This window comes from Amblyraja radiata, chromosome 31 (assembly GCF_010909765.2).
Source record: "Amblyraja radiata isolate CabotCenter1 chromosome 31, sAmbRad1.1.pri, whole genome shotgun sequence".
Lineage (NCBI taxonomy): Eukaryota > Metazoa > Chordata > Chondrichthyes > Rajiformes > Rajidae > Amblyraja > Amblyraja radiata.
Genome location: NC_045986.1, coordinates 9,885,544 through 9,901,561, shown reverse-complemented (window position 1 = coordinate 9,901,561; position 16,018 = coordinate 9,885,544). Strand labels below are relative to the sequence as shown.

The 16,018-nt window shown below is 41.9% G+C and overlaps 1 protein-coding gene across 1 annotated transcript in view; it reads left to right on the top strand.

The window, feature by feature from the left end:
• The window catches only part of pex14 (peroxisomal biogenesis factor 14), a 266,863-nt gene that overhangs the window by 916 nt on the left and 249,929 nt on the right, over positions 1–16,018 (top strand). The gene's annotated exons all lie outside the window — the stretch shown is intronic.

Sequence of the window (16,018 nt, the reverse complement as noted above, 5' to 3'; positions counted from 1 at the left end):
ATTTTGCACGCTCTCCAATCACATCAGATAATATTTTTAATAAATGCAATCAAGTTATATTCAAGTACAACGGGTGGAACACAGGGGAAGATACAGAGTGCAGAATATAGTTTTTAGTATTACAGCCATCATTTCCATAGACAAGGCCCAATGTCCACAATAGGGCAGAGGTGAATCTGACTATCCTAGTTGATGGAAGGATCATTCAGGAGACTGATAAGAAGGAAATGAGCTGTTTCTGAGTGTGATGTTGTGCGCCTTCAAGTTTCTGTACCTTTTGTCAGATGATAAGAGGGAGAATGAGGAATATCTGGGTTCGGACAAATGTCGTGAAGTGTTCTTTTTCAGGTTGGAGACCTATGGCCAGTGATGTGCCACAGGGATCTGTGTTGGGACCACTATTTTTCCTCATCTATTTCAATGATTTTGACAAAAAAGTAAAAAGTAAACATGGTTAGTATGTTTGCAGATGACACCAACAATAATGGTATAATGGACAGTGAAAATGTGTGTCTAATATTACAACAGGATTTAGATCAACTGAGATAGTGGGCCAAAGAATGGCAGATGAAATTGAACTTGGACAAATGCAAAGTACTGGATTTTGGGAAGAACCAGGACAGTACGTACACGAAAAATGTCAGGGGTCTGGAGAGTATTGTAGATACCCATGGATATAGTTCCCTAAAAAGGCGACACAGACCACGTGATGAAGAATGCATTTGCATTTTGTCTTCATTGGTCAGGACGAGGTGGAACAACGGTACAAGTTGTTGGTTCAACCACACTTGGAGTATTATGGGCCATTCTAATCATTGAATTACAGGAAGGGTGTCATTAAAGCTGGAAAGGGTGAAGCAAAGACTTGCTGGGTCTCTGTTCTAGATTTTGGAGGTGGTTGCAGCGGGTCTAGGGTATTGCAGGTAAGTTCTTGGATGTTTCTAATAGGCTTTTCTTTTTCAGTACCATCCTTCTAGAGAAACAGCCTCGTGCTGTTTGCTTTTTATAAAATGACTGTGGTAACCTGCGTTTCTTCTTGGTGCTTATGTTGTGTATCTCCCTAGATTCATTTGCTTAGCATCTCAATTTACAACTGGTTTGACTCCTGCTTTCCGATCATTAGCTGACTTTATTGTTTGTACCAGAATTGCATTTTGAAATACTTACTTGCCTAATGACAGGCATTCCCTGGAAATTTATTACAAATATTTAAGAGCTAAAATAGTTTTGATCTGAAAGTGTTATAGTGCATCCCTTCCAGTGATGGATGCAGAGGCTGATAGTGAGATGGCAACGCAAATCAGTTGTAATATAATCCTGGCAAGTTGGTCAGGTGCTGAAGATTGAAGCTGCCAGCAGTTTTTTTTGTCATTCTATTGCACCTAGCACTGTATGAAATCTTGATTTTACAAATTTGACAGGTGCTTTACTTCAGGTGTTTTAATTACAGAGGTCTAGACTGTGGTGAACCAATGTTGAGGCTTCTATTACAATTGTAACTGAATAAAAACTCTCAGTCATGCATTAATCCAGCGTGTGTGTCTACGCACTCGGTAATGTAACTGCTCTACGTGCCTTACTAATATAAAGTTCATCTTTAACAGGATATAGGTAGGGGAACGTGCATTAATGTTTCAAAGAGAATTGTGAAATGCTTTTCATTTGGATGCAATATATCTGTGTGTTGCCCATTGTAAATATAACAAAGGCTGTAAAATTGTTTATTCCAAATGACAGATTGATGGTTAAACTTCAGCAATGTCCAAATCATTAACCTTCACATTGTTGTTTGTCTGGGTCATACAGCTGTATGTTGTGGAGTGCTGGGAGTCATGACATTTGAATTCATGAAGTGATTAATTTGCACTACTGGAAGTCGAAGAACAATCAGATGAATGGTGTAGGAAGGTAGCAAGGAATCTAGATGATGGTCTTGACCTGAAACATTGATTGTTCATTTCACTCCACAGATGCTGCTTGACCCACTGTTCCTCCAGCAGTTCTCTTCTTTTTGCTTCAGATTCCAGAATCCCCATTCTCTTGTCCCTATATTTCAATTCATCATCTTCTTCATTTGCCCCTATGCATCTTGCGTTTTCTGTTTTCTTCTTATTTGAAGAGTTGTGAATTGTCTGCCAGTGAGACAAAATAACTTTGTTGTTAAGAAGCCCTTTGAAAATTGAACAGATCTGCAAATAGGGATTGTAAGGCAGAACAATTAAATTAGCTGTGTTTGTAGGACTGGTTTCATTGTTATTTTCTCGTCAAACAATTGCTTTGGAAAGCTCTGTTTAGCATTATTCAAGGAGGTTGAGAGATATGATGAAGGTTGGTCACACAATCGATGCCTACAAAAATGTTGGAAAATGTTAGCATCTGTGGAAAATCAAACAATTTCTAAATCACACTTTTTTGTTCATATTATTTACTTTGAACACTTTGTACAATAACCTTTCCAAATCGGGACAAATTTTTTTGAATTATTCACAACACCTTGTTGAATCTTTCCATTTATGGTCCATGTGATTAAATCTATTAATTGCATTTAAAGGAAACATATAATGCAGGAGCTGAATCTTATTTGGAGAACTGGGCAGTTTTTCGGATATATATGCCTTCTCGGCACAATTGATGGACTAAACATTCAGTTGGTACATTAGAGTGGATGGTGGTGCAGCGGTAGAGTTGCTGCCTGACAGTGCTTGCAGCGCCAGAGACCCCGGTTCGATCCTGACTACGGGTGCTGTCTGTATGGAGTTTGTACGTTCTCCCCATGACCCGCGTGGCTTTTCTCTGAGATCTTCGGTTTCCTCCCACACTCTAAAGATGTACAGGTATGTAGGTAAATTGGCCTAGTATAAATGTAAATTGTCCCTAGTATGTGTGTATGATGGTGTTAATGTGCGAATTCGGTGGGCCGAAGGGCCTGCTTCCGCGCTGTATCTCTAAACTAAACTTCAAAAATTTAAATATTTTAGTGCATTTGAAAGCTCGTTGGGAACATTTATTTTCTGCTCCCGATCTTTGGGGTGATAATAAGAGCTAAAAACAATTCCATAATGTGTATTTTATCCTCTGCAAGCTCGTCAACTAAATGCGGGAGTTACCACAGTTAAAACAGGTGATAACCCACAGGTGCAATTCCGGCAGGGAACAGGAAATTGGGATCAAGAATCCTGATGGAATTTTATTCTTATAAGCTTTGCAGTCAAAATATGGTGCATCTCCCTAGATCATTGCGAGAAATGTGACAACATGAACCAGCAAGTACGCCTAGACATCTCCTGGTCAATATTAATCCATTATTTGTGGGATCACAAACAGCCGAAGGGAAATGTTATAAACTCTCCAAACTAATGTGCTCTGTTAAGGAAATTGTAAAGTTACCCATTGTCGTTCAGTTCATCCTAATTATCTTGTAGGTTATTTGGCTCAACGGGCGTGGTAGTTAATGTTGGGCCAAAGGACCCGTTCCTGTCCATCATACAGACCAGACTCTCCACTATTGACTCCATCTGTACTTCATGCTGCCTCAGGAAAGGCGCAAGCATCATCGAGGACCTTTCCCACCCCGGTCTTTCCTCCTCCCCGCTCCCATCAACTGAAAATACAGAAACTTGAAAGTGCATTTTAGACAATAGGTGCAGGAGTAGGCCATTCGGCCCTTCGAGCCAGCACCACCATTCAATGTGATCATGGCTGATCATCCCCAATCAGTACCCCGTTCCTGCCATCTCCCCATATCCCCTGACTCCGCTATTTTTAAGAGCCCTATCTAGCTCTCTCTTGTAAGTATCCAGAGAACCGGCCTCCATCGACCTCTGAGGCAGAGAATTCCACAGACTCACAACTCTCTGTGAGAAAAAGTGTTTCCTCGCCTCCGTTCTAAACGGCTTACCCCTTAATTCTTAAACTGTGGCCCCTGGTTCTGGACTCCCCCAACATCGGGAACATGTTTCCTGCCTCTAGCGTGTCCAAACCCTTAACAATCTTATATGTTTCAATCAGATACTGTTTTAATACGGTACAGGATACTGAGTTGGATGATCAGCTATGATCATATTGAATGGCGGTGCAGGCTCGAAGGGCCGAATGGCGTACTCCTGCACCTATTTTCTATGTCTATGTTTCTATGCTTCTAAGATCCCCTCTCATCCTTCTAAACTCCAGAGTGTACAAGCCCTGCTGCTCCATTCTCTCAGCATATGACAGTCCCGCCATCCCGGGAATTAACCTTGTAAACCTATGCTGCACTCCATCAATAGCAAGAATGTCCTTCCTCAAATTAGGGGACCAAAACTGCACACAATACTCCAGGTGTGGTCTCACTCCAGGTGTGGGCCCTGTACAACTGCAGAAGGACCTATTTGCTCCTATTCTCGACTCCTCTTGCTATAAAGGCCAACATGCCATTCGCTTTCTTCACTGCTTGCTGTACCTGCATGTTTACTTTCAGAGACTGATGAACAAGGACCCCCAGATCCCATTGTACTTCCCCTTTTCCCAACTTGACGCCATTTAGATAGTAATTTGCCTTCCTGGTTTTGATACCAAAGTGGATAACCTCACATTTATCCACATTAAACCTCATCTGCCCACTCCCCCATCCTGTCCAAGTCACCCTGCATTCTTATAGCATCCTCCTCACAGTTCACACTGCCACCCAGCTTTGTGTCATCTGCAATGGATTAAGGACCAACTCTTCCCCTCTGTTATCAGACTTCTGAATGGACGTTCCATTAGTTAGGATACAATTCTGATTCCCCAATTTACTCCATTGCAGATTTTGGTTCTTGTTATGCAATATACTGAGAGCTATATTCTGCAGTCTGTCATTCTCTTCACTCTCCCCTTTATACTTTTGTTTGTATGGTGTGATTACATTAATGTATAGTATTTGATTGGCTAGGTTGCAAACAAAAGCTTTTCACTGTACCTCGGCACATGTGACAATAAAAGTCCTATGTTCTACCGAGAAAAGTGACAACACTTGTTTAGTTTAAAGATATAGTGTGGAAACAAGCCCTTTGGCTCACTGACTCTGTGCCAACTAGCAATTACCCGTACACTAGTTCTATCCTACACTCTCAGGACAATTTACAGAGGCCACTTAACCTGCATGTTTTTGGGATGTTGGAGGAAACAGGAGCATTGGGAGAAAACCCACGTAGTCACAGGGAGAATGTACAAACTCCATACCAACAGCACCCGTAGTCGGGATTGAACCTGGATCTGTACTGTTGCGCCACTGTGCCGCCCACTGTTTTGAGAGAACAGTGTAATTAATTCATGACTTGCATATACCTCACAGGCTGATGTGATCCATGTCAGTTTATTTTAATCTTGTGAATATTATTGGCCAAACTTTTGTTTTATAACTATTTTAAATGTTAAACTACAGTCAAAGTAGATTATCCTGGGTTGCAGTATGGACTTTGGATTAATCTTCTGATCTGGAGGACAGTAGGATCATATTTAATTAATGGAGTAGTGGAGACCTAAAGGTTTTAGAAATATGGATAATCAGGATGATTTCATGATGGTAATAGGTTGCAGGATCGGAGACTGCTGGGAATGAAATTCATTTAAGACCAGATAATAAGATTTTCAGATTAGAAAGAAGGTACAGCAGGGACCTTACCAATTTCAAATTTGTAAATAAATCTACTAGGCAATATTGCCAATTTTCAGACTCTTGCTCGAGTACAAATAATCAGATTTGGACGGACTTTAATGTTTCGGCTTATTGGGATAGAAACGGCATTAAATGTGCAAATCATTGAAATAATTTAGTGACAATCATAAGGGAGCATATGAATCAAATGAACAATGATACAGCATGGCAATGATTCTTGGGGGCACAATGAATCACTGTGTGAAATCATCTTCAGCTCTAATTAGCTGCAGTTTATTTTACGAAGTCAGTAGATCATTGGATTGAATTAGCCACGAAGCATTGGATTGAATGAGCCATTGGAGTTCAACAGAGTTTAGTTGCAGTGTAACACAGTTATCTGGTGTACATTGTGCAGTTTTTTGCCACTAATCAGAAGAAGGATGTCATAAGTTGTTCTGATTCAGATCTGTCTTGATTTTTTTCAATTTCTGAATCGGCACATGTAATATAAACACAGAAAATGTACATTTCTTCTAATTTTCAATGCCTGCCAGTTTACATTTGTCCGTCTTGTTTGTGCCCTCCTAATACCCCATAATCTTTCCACTATAAATTTGGGCTGGCAATGTGGATCAGCTGTTTTTGAATAAGAGCTAAAAAAAAATAAGACAGTGCTGGAGTAACTCTGGGTCAGGCAGCATTTCTGGAGAATAAGGATAGGTGACGTTTTGGGTCAGGACCCTTCTCCAGCTGTTTAATGCAATTGTAATTTAGTGGGAGTCAACATTGATTTGTTGGGACCACTTAACCCTTCCCTAACCAGCATTTAGTGCTTCCCTCTCTTGGCCCGTTCATTATTTCTTCTTCTCAATTTCTTCTTTTATGTTCTGCCGCTATGCAGCTTTTCATCTAGTACTTAGTCACTGGTTTTAGTCAATTGTTACTTCTCCAGGTCACAGAGTTATCTAAGCTCTGTTTGTTAGTGATGAAATGTATTCGAAAGCAGCAAGATTTTCTTCTGAAGCTTTGTTTGGTGGAAACGTGCTTCTTGTCATGCCCAATACTGTCACAGTTGTATGTTTGTACACATGGCCCACAAAGTGCGGGAGTAACTCAGTGAGTCAGGCAGCATCTCTGGAGGACGTGGATAGGTGACAGTTCCAACCTGAAACGTCACCAATCATCGTTCTCCAGAAATGCTGCCTGACCTGCTGAGTTACACCACAACTTTTTCTTTTTGTTTTGTTGTAAATCAGCACCTGTACTTCCTTGTTCTACTTTTGAATGCCCCCCAATATTGACTGGAACTCTCTTCATAGTTACTAAAGTCCAACTTAGATGGGAAAGACAGACACAAAATGCTGGAGTAACTCAGCGGGTTAGGCAGCATCTCTGGAGAGAAGGAAGGGTGACGTTGTGGGTCGAGACCCTTCTTCAGATTCTTTAGATGGGAAAGAATTTGTTGGGAGCATCCAGGTGGGTTTCTTACACAGTATGTTCATATTTAACAAGAGAAGGGACCATTCTGGATGTGGCATTGGGAAAGAGGCTGGATAGGAGATTGGAGTTTCAATGGTGAGGGAGCATTTCGGGAAAAGGGGTTATAACAAAGTTTTCAGATACTTGTGGGTGCGGATAAGAGTGGACTTCGGAGATGGGGGTAGGGGAGGAGGGAGAGCTAAACTGAAGAATAACTAATTATAGCAGTGTTAGGCAAGGACTGGCTTTTATTGGGTAAGTCCACGTCTGATGTGGGCCTTGGATGATGCAAATTTAATCAAAATGACAAAAAGAAGCAAATGTAAGCTTTAGGAATCTGAATTCAGACAGGGCCCTTGCAGAATATAAAGAAAGCTGAAAAGAACTTAAATTAATTAGGAGGGCTTAAAAGGGTGTGGAATTTCCTTGGCATGAAAGATTAAGGATAATTCCAAGGCATTTTATACATACATAAGGGTAGGACTACTCAAGGACAAAGGAGGGGATTTGTGACTGGAGCCAGAGGAAGTGGACGATGTACTAAATGTGTACTTTTCCCGCGGTATTCACCAAGGAGAAGAATATACAGAATAGCGATGACAGGGAGGGGTATGTATATAATTATAGGGCATTGATATCAAGAAGGAGGAGGTGTTGGATCACTTGAAAAAAACATTTATGGTGGAGGAATACCCAAGGCTTGATGGGATTTATCCTAGTTTATTAGTCATAGAGTGATACAGTGTGGAAACAGGCCCTTTGGCCCAACTTGCCTACACTGCCCAACATGTCCCAGTTACACTGCGCTGTGCTTGGTCCATATTCCACAAAACATGCGCAACCCATGTACCTGTCTAACTGTTTCTTGAACGTTGGGATAGCACAGTCTCAACTACCTCCTCTGGCAGCTTGTTCCATACACCCACCACCCTTTGTGTGAAAAGGGTACCTCTCAGATTCCTATTAAATCTTTTCCCCTTCACCTTAAACCTAAGTCCTCTGGCCCTTGATTCACCTACACTGGGCAAGAGACTCTGTGCTTCTACCTGATCTATTCCTGCCATGATGTTATACACCTCTATAAGATCACCCCTCATCCTCCTGCACTCCAAGGAATAGAGTTCCAGCCTACTCAACCTCTGCCTATAGCTCAGACCCTCTAATCCCGGCAACATCCTCATAAATCTTCTCTGTACCGTCTCCAGCTGGACAACATCTTTCCTATAACATGGTGCCCAGAACGGAACACAATACTAAATGCGGACGCACTAACATCTTATACAACTGCAACATGACCTTCCAATAACTGCAACATGACCGCTCAAAGTGGCAAGAGAGGCGATTTAGTTTAGTTTAGAGATACAGCATGAAAACAGGCTCTTCTGCCCACTGAATCCAAGCTGACCATTAATCTCCCGTTCACACTAGTTCTATGTTATCTCACTTTCCCATCCACTCTTCGCGCAGGGGCAATTTTACAGAGGCTAATTAACCTACAAACGCACTTCTTTTGGATGTGGGAGGAGACCAGAGCACCTGGAGGAAACACACATTGCCACAGGGTGACCATGCAAACTCCACACAGAGAAGCCAATGTTAATCCTCTGTTTGAGAAAGACAGTAGGGATAAACCAGGAAATTATAGAGGAACCTTGCATTAGTGAGAGGAAAATTATTTAAGAAGATTCTTAGGGATAGGATCTGCTTGAACCTGTTAAAACTGATTTATTGGGGACAGTTAGCATGGCTTTAGTGGGGGGAGGTCATGTCTTGCAAAATTGATGGAGTTTTTTGAGGAGGTGATGAAGGTGATTGAGGGTGGGGCAGTGGATGTTGTATTGTAGATTGGATTAAAAATTGGCTTGGCCAAAGAAGACAGGATAGTAGTGGAATGGTGTTAGTTTGAAGAAGGGTCTTAACTCGAAACATCACCCATTCCTCCTCTCCAGAAATGCTTCCTGTCCCGCTGAGTTACTCCAGCTTTTTGTGTCTGTCTTATTTTGACTGGAGTCGTGCGACCAGTGGTGTTCTGCAGGGATTAGTGATGGGGCCTCTATTGATGAAACATAAATGATTTGCACTAGGGTTTAGAAGGGCTGATAAATAAGTTTGCACTGACACAAAAATTGGATAAAGAAGGATGTCAAAGGATACAGCAGAATGTAGACCAGTTGGAAATATGGGCAGGTGGAGTTTAATCTGAACAATAGTGAGTTGTTGCACTTTGGGTGATCTAGTGAGAGGAAAGAGTACAGTAAATGGTAGGGCCGTATGGAGCATGGATTTACAGACCCATGGTGCCCTGAAGGTAGGATGTATGGTAAAGACGTGTATGGCATACTTGCCTTTATATGTCGGGGCATTGAATATAAAAGTTGGGAGACCATGTTGAATAAGCATAAGACTTTGATTAGGATGCATTTAGAATATTATGTGCAGTTCTTGTCACTATGTGTCACGAAGCATGTAAGGCTTTGTCGTTGATCCAGAAAACATTCACAAGGAATTTGCAATGCAAGGGACAGCAGTTGCTGGAATCTTGAGCAAAACAAAAACCGCCGGAGGAACTCAATGGGTCAGACAGCATCTGTGGAAGGAAATGGACAGACAAAGATTTGGGTCAGGACCCTTCTGTCTGAATTCTCCCCCCCACCCCACCCCCATGCTGTCTGATCTGCTGAGTTCCTTGTACACTGCTCAAGTTTCCATCATCTTCTGTACCTTCTGTCTCTATTTAATACTCCATTGCAAAATCTCCCCAGCGTGCCAACTTTGAAGAAGTTCACCTCTAACCAACGGGAGTTTTGTGAACCCCTCTCTCACTGCTCCCCCTCTGTGGTTCCTGCTCCTCTCCTGCTGCTTAACCATACCGTGTTCTGACCCAAGAGTCATGAGTGTTGTATTGTCATGTGTCCCGGATGGGACAATGACATTTTTACTTGCTGCAGCACAACAGAATATGAGAATATGTAAATATAGTACATAACAGGGCAAGAGAAAAAGAAAAGTTCAATAAATAACAAATATAGTGCAATAATAATATTCAGAGCTTATTTGTTGTAGTGTTTAATAGCCTGATGGCTGTAGGGAAGAAGCTGTTCCTGAACCTGGACATTACAGTTTTCAGGCTCATGTACCTTCTTCTTGATGGCTATGGTGAAATGATGGTGTGGGTCTTTGATGATTTTGGCTGCCGTTTTGAGGCAACGACTACGATAGATCCCTACGACGCTGGGGAGGTCAAAGCCGGTGATGGACTGGGCAGTGGTCACAACTTTTTGTAGTCTTTTCGGCTCCTGTACGTTCAAGTTGCCGAACCAGGTCACGATGCAGCCAGTCAGAATGCTCTCTACCGTGCACCTGTATAAGTTTAGAAGAAACCTCTTCGACATGCCGAATCTCAGTAATCTTCTCAGGAAGTATAATCGCTGATGTGCCTTCTTTATAATTGCATCGGTGTGCTGGGTCCAGGAAAGATCTTTGGAAATATGCATGCCCAGGAATTTGAAGTTTTTGACCCTCTCCACCATCGTCCCATTGATGCGAACAGGATTGTGGGTTCTCATCCTTCCCCTACCAAAGTCCACAATCAGTTCCTTGGTCTTACTGATGTTGCAACCACTGTCATGTGTCTTCCTTTGGCACTTGCCTTCACGACCAATCTGTAGAAAGGCCTCGACTGAAAACGTTGTCTGTCCATTTCTCCCCACAGATGATGCCTGACAACACTTATTTTTCCCCACTAGGATGCTGTCTGCAATCGAGTATTAGCTGTAAGGGCAGGTAGGGCAGAGTTGGATTGTTGTCTCTGGAGTGTTCAAGGCTGAGGGGCCACCTGATAGAAGTATATAAAATTATGAAAAGCATTGCTAGGGTAGGTAGTTGAGTTTTTTTATCCTGGGTGATATGTTTAATAGTACGGGACATAGGTGTAAGGTAAGTGGGTGGAAGTTTGTGGAGATTTGTGGAGTGGTGGTGGAAGCAATCTTTAAGAAATATTTAGACAGGCAAACCAAACACCTCAAAAGGAAATGCTTCTAAAAAAAGTCAAATATTGTTCTACAGACAAGGTGAACTAATTGGAAACAAATGCTTTATTTCTTTAACAACAATAATGTTGAACTGTAATCAGGCACCAGCAGTTGCAAATTAGTCAGTTTCCCCCTCCTTCGTACTTGACTAAATATTGGTTTTCGACACTTACATTAAAGTTTGTTCAAGAGTACAAATATTTGTATGATATCTATATATTACCAAAACTCTCATCTTGACCACTTCCTGTCTGCGTTGTAATTAAATTTGCGCAAAAACAATCCCCCATAGCGCTAGGATTTTTCTCCACCTTACTCACCATTCTCCTCTGCTGCAAGTCAAATAAGTTTTGTTCTGATTGATGAAATAGTACAAAAGTTATGAAGGTTTTGAAGGTTCCCCCTCCCCCACAGCTCCCCGAAACCCCCCCCCCCCCTTCCCCCGCACACACCGCCTCCCCCACACACACCGCCTCCCCCCCACCACTCCCCATACCACCCCTCCCCTCCCCCCACACACTCCCCCCTCCTCCAGACCAACCCCCCCCCCCACTGGGTTAATATCTATTTATCATACTTCTGCCAAATTCACGGACCATTCAACAATTATTGTTCTACCCTCTCTTTGGGGCATTGTAATGATAGTGGGATTTCTGATTTAATTATCTGTTTGTCGCTATACAAAGGCTAAATGGTCTTTCTTTGCAAGCAAAGAGTAATTTCAGTTGAAATTTCTGTTTTGGCTCTGTTTGCAAGCTGTGTGCCTAAATTAAACCTAGTTTGCCTTTTGACTGAGCTTAACTATGCAATTATGTTTCTCACCAAACAAATAGCTAACAATGGCCTGTTTCCCTGATTATCGTAACTTTTTTTGCACATCTTTCATTCATTTCTCTCTACATCACTGTCTATGTTTCTTGTATCCCTTTTCCCTGACATAATCTGAAGAAGCGTCTAGATCCGAAACATCGTCTATTCCTTCTCTCCAGAGATGCTGTCTGTCCTGCTGTTTCTCCTGTATTTTGTGTCTATCTTTGGTTTAGATCAACATCTGCAGTCCCTTCCTACGCAATTACGTTGTAAAATTGGCACAGTATAATTGCTCATTGATGTTAATATTAGGTAGGCAAAATATACTGTGCTTGATTGATATTTTTCTTTTGTTATTACAAATGCTGCCCCTCTCTGGCGCATGGTGTTACTGTAACCATGCATTAGTAGTTGCAAATTAGTCCGTTTCCCCCTCCTTCCCACATAGTTTTGACTAAATATTGGTATTCACCGGCATAATGGCATGCTCGAGGGAGAGGGACAGCATTTGTAATAACGGAAGAGAAATATCAATCAAGCATAGTAGATTTTTCCCACCTGATATTAATATTATGAAGGAATTGTGCCAATTGTACCTAGTTGCAAAGAGTCAGAATTTGGGGTCAATGGTGAAGCAAGGCCACTTGCCACTCGTATTGGAAGAAAACGGGCCACAAAAGGTCCAGTAGTCTGGTGGAAGCTTTCCCTTTTCCAATACGGGCTGCAATTCTCAGGAGAGCCCTGACGGCCAGCAATAGTGATGCCACCAAGTTGTCTGAGCAGCCAGTTGCATTCTGGAATTCTCATTGTATGTAGACAGGAAAGTAAAAGCATAATTTTTAACTAACTTAAACTTCATGAACATCACCTTTGAAATATGATGGCATAAAGACATAGAGATGCAGCACAAAAACAGCCCACTCATCAGTACATCAGTCTTCCCCTCATCGATTTTATTCACCCGACATTCCCATCAACTCCCCACTCCACTAAGATTCTACACATCTTACGATGACCAATTATCCTATCATCCCGCACGTTTTGTGATGTAGGAGACGAACAAGCACCTGGAGGTGACCCGCGTGGGCACAGACAATACTGGAGGTCAGGATTGAATGCAAGCTGTGGGTGGTGGCTCTACCAGCTGCACCACTGTGCTGCATATGGTAACCAGAAGATGAAGAAGTAGATAATTTGTATAAAAAGTTAAAATTTTATGTAAAATCCATCACATGTGAAATAATTATATGAGACTTCCAGCTGATTGTGTTTTTCAAGGCTTTTTTGGCTAACCGCTTTAATTTGCGCTCCGATGGTCTGTGGAGAAGGCTGCAAATTGTCTGAACCAGGCGCTGGGTTTGTGTTGGATGTACACCTTGTTAGAACAGTTGGGGTTTGACCCGGTCATACTGGCCTAGCTCAGTCGAAATTGCAGGCGACAAATGCAATAACAATCGCTGGCATTCACAGAGTAGACACAAGATGCTAGAGTAACTCAGTGGGTTGGGCAGCATCACTGGAGAAACGGAATAGGAAAAGGAAATCTTCGGTGTTGACCATCATCTGCAGTTCTTTCCTGCACACGCTGCTAACATTCAGAATGTTCTTGGTGAGTTAAACTGTTGTTTGGTGCCACCATGTGGTACAATCAACAACTTGCAAACTTAAAAAGAACCAGGCAGAAGGGTTTCGGCCCGAAACGTTACCTATTTCCTTCGCTCCATAGATGCTGCTGCACCCGCTGAGTTTCTCCAGCATTGTTGTGTACCTTCGATTTTCCAGCATCTGCAGTTCCTTCTTGAACCCAGAATCTTATTTGACGTGTGTGTGGAGAACGGAAGCCAAATTTGACAAGATTATTAAATATTTTTCAGATGATATAGGTTGTAGACTTTTTGCTATTGTAAAACTGACTTGTATCTTTTTGATGGAGTTTCTCCTGCTTTTTTGTCTACCTTCGATTTTTCCAGCATTTGCAGTTCTTTCTTGAACATGTATCTTTTTGATGGTATGTATGTATGTATGTATCGGGCCTCTACTTGCTGGAGTTTAGGTTGAGGGGGACCTCATTGAAACTTACTGAATAATGAAAGGCATGCATAGAGTGGATGTGGAAAGGATTCCACTGGAGCGGGAGTGTAGGAGCAGAGGTCAAGGCCTCAGAATTAAAGTGCGCTCTTTTAGAAAGGTGGTGAGGAGGAACTGCTATAGTCAGATGGTCGTTAATCTGTGGAACTCATTGCCACAGAGGGCTGTGGAGGCAGTCGGTGGATATTATTAAGGCAGAGATAGACAAATTCTTGATAAGAACAGATGTCAAGGGTTATGTGGAGAACGCAGGAAAATGGGATTAGGAGGCAGAGATGAGCCATGATTGAATGGTGCAGTAGACTCGATGGGCCAAATGGCCTAATTCTACTCCTATAACTTGTGAACGTGTACTTATACAATTGTCTTCTGTAAAGATGAGAATTTTCCTTTTTGTAACCAACACTATTTTAGATTGTAGGCTAGGACTGTCAAAGTTTGCAGAAGGCCTCGCCATGGGATCACAATGGGAGTTCACTATATTGCCCAGTGAAAGCCACTGGTTTTCAGCCTATTACACACTTTATCATTAATAAAAATAAAAACAAATTTACTTTAAAGGAAGTAACCAAGGGAAGTGGAAAGATTTCGAACTGGATATTTTGACAAAATCAATTATTTTAGTTGTCAGACCACATTAAATCTTCGTGGATAAATGTCTAATATTTATATTAATCTACAAGCATAGTTGGTAGTCACATCTTGAAAATTAATCTCGGTGAAAATTGGTAGATTAGTAGAATCTATGTCCTTATCAGGCATTCATGAAAAACGATGACTACCCCAAATAAACCCCACATAATAACAGGTGAAGATACACCCTGTTAGTATGTTCATACAAGGTCAGAAGTGATAGGAGTAGAATTAGGTCATTTGGCCCCATCAAGTCTACTCCACCATTCAATCATGGCTGATCTATCTCTCCCTCCTAGCCCATTTCCCTGCCTTCTTCCCATAACCCCTGACACCTGTACTAATCAAGAAACTGCCGTAAAAATATCTGCTGATTTGGCCTCCGTAGCCTTCTGTGGCAGAGAATTCCACAGATTCACCACCCTCTGACAAAATAAATTTCTCCTCATCTTCCTAAAAGAACGTCTTTTAATTCTGACACTACACTATGACCTCTAGTCCTAGACACTTTCACTAGTGAAAACATCCTATCCACATCCACTCTATCCAAGCCTTTCACTAATCTCTATGTTTCAATGAAGTCCCTCCTCATTCTTCTGAACTTCAGCGAGTACAGGCCCATTGCCGATAAACGCTCATCATAGGCTAACCTGCTCATTCTTATGGTGTGGTCAGCACCAAAAATCTTCCAAGCTACAATGGACGAGATTCTTCAAGGAACATCACGTTGTTTGAGCAATCAAGATGACTTGCTGAATGCGACTGTTACTGAGGAGGAGAATCCGGAGATACTCAGCGAAATGTTAAAACGGCTTGATGCTCACAATAAAAGTTGAAAAGAAGCAAATGTGCATTCGTACAGACCGAAGTAGTGTATGTTGGTTTGAAAGTGGATCAGTGTGGACTACAACCAGTGAAGGAAAAGATTGAAGCTCTGGTAAACGCACCAACACCACAGAATGTCCAACGCCGCTCCTTCCTGTACTTTTGAGTTTCAGCTGCTGTGACTGGAAAGTAATTGCCCATTGCTTCTGTGACGTAGATAGCACCTTCAGTGCCCACATCTGATTCTTTGTGAGTCAAACGTGACAATGCATCAGCGATAGCATTTTCTTTTGAGCTGCGATACTCAATGCTGTAGTCATACTGTGACAGGAGAACTATCCAGGGCTACATCCTCCAGGCTGCCATTGTAGGTATTGCTGACCGAGGATCAAGAACAGCAAGAAGTAGCTTATGATCTGTAACCAGGGTGAATTTCCTACATAACAGATAATGACGGAATTTCTTGATCCCAAAGATGATACCAAGGGCTTCTTTCTCGATTTGTGCATAATTACGCTCACGCTTGTTAAGTGTG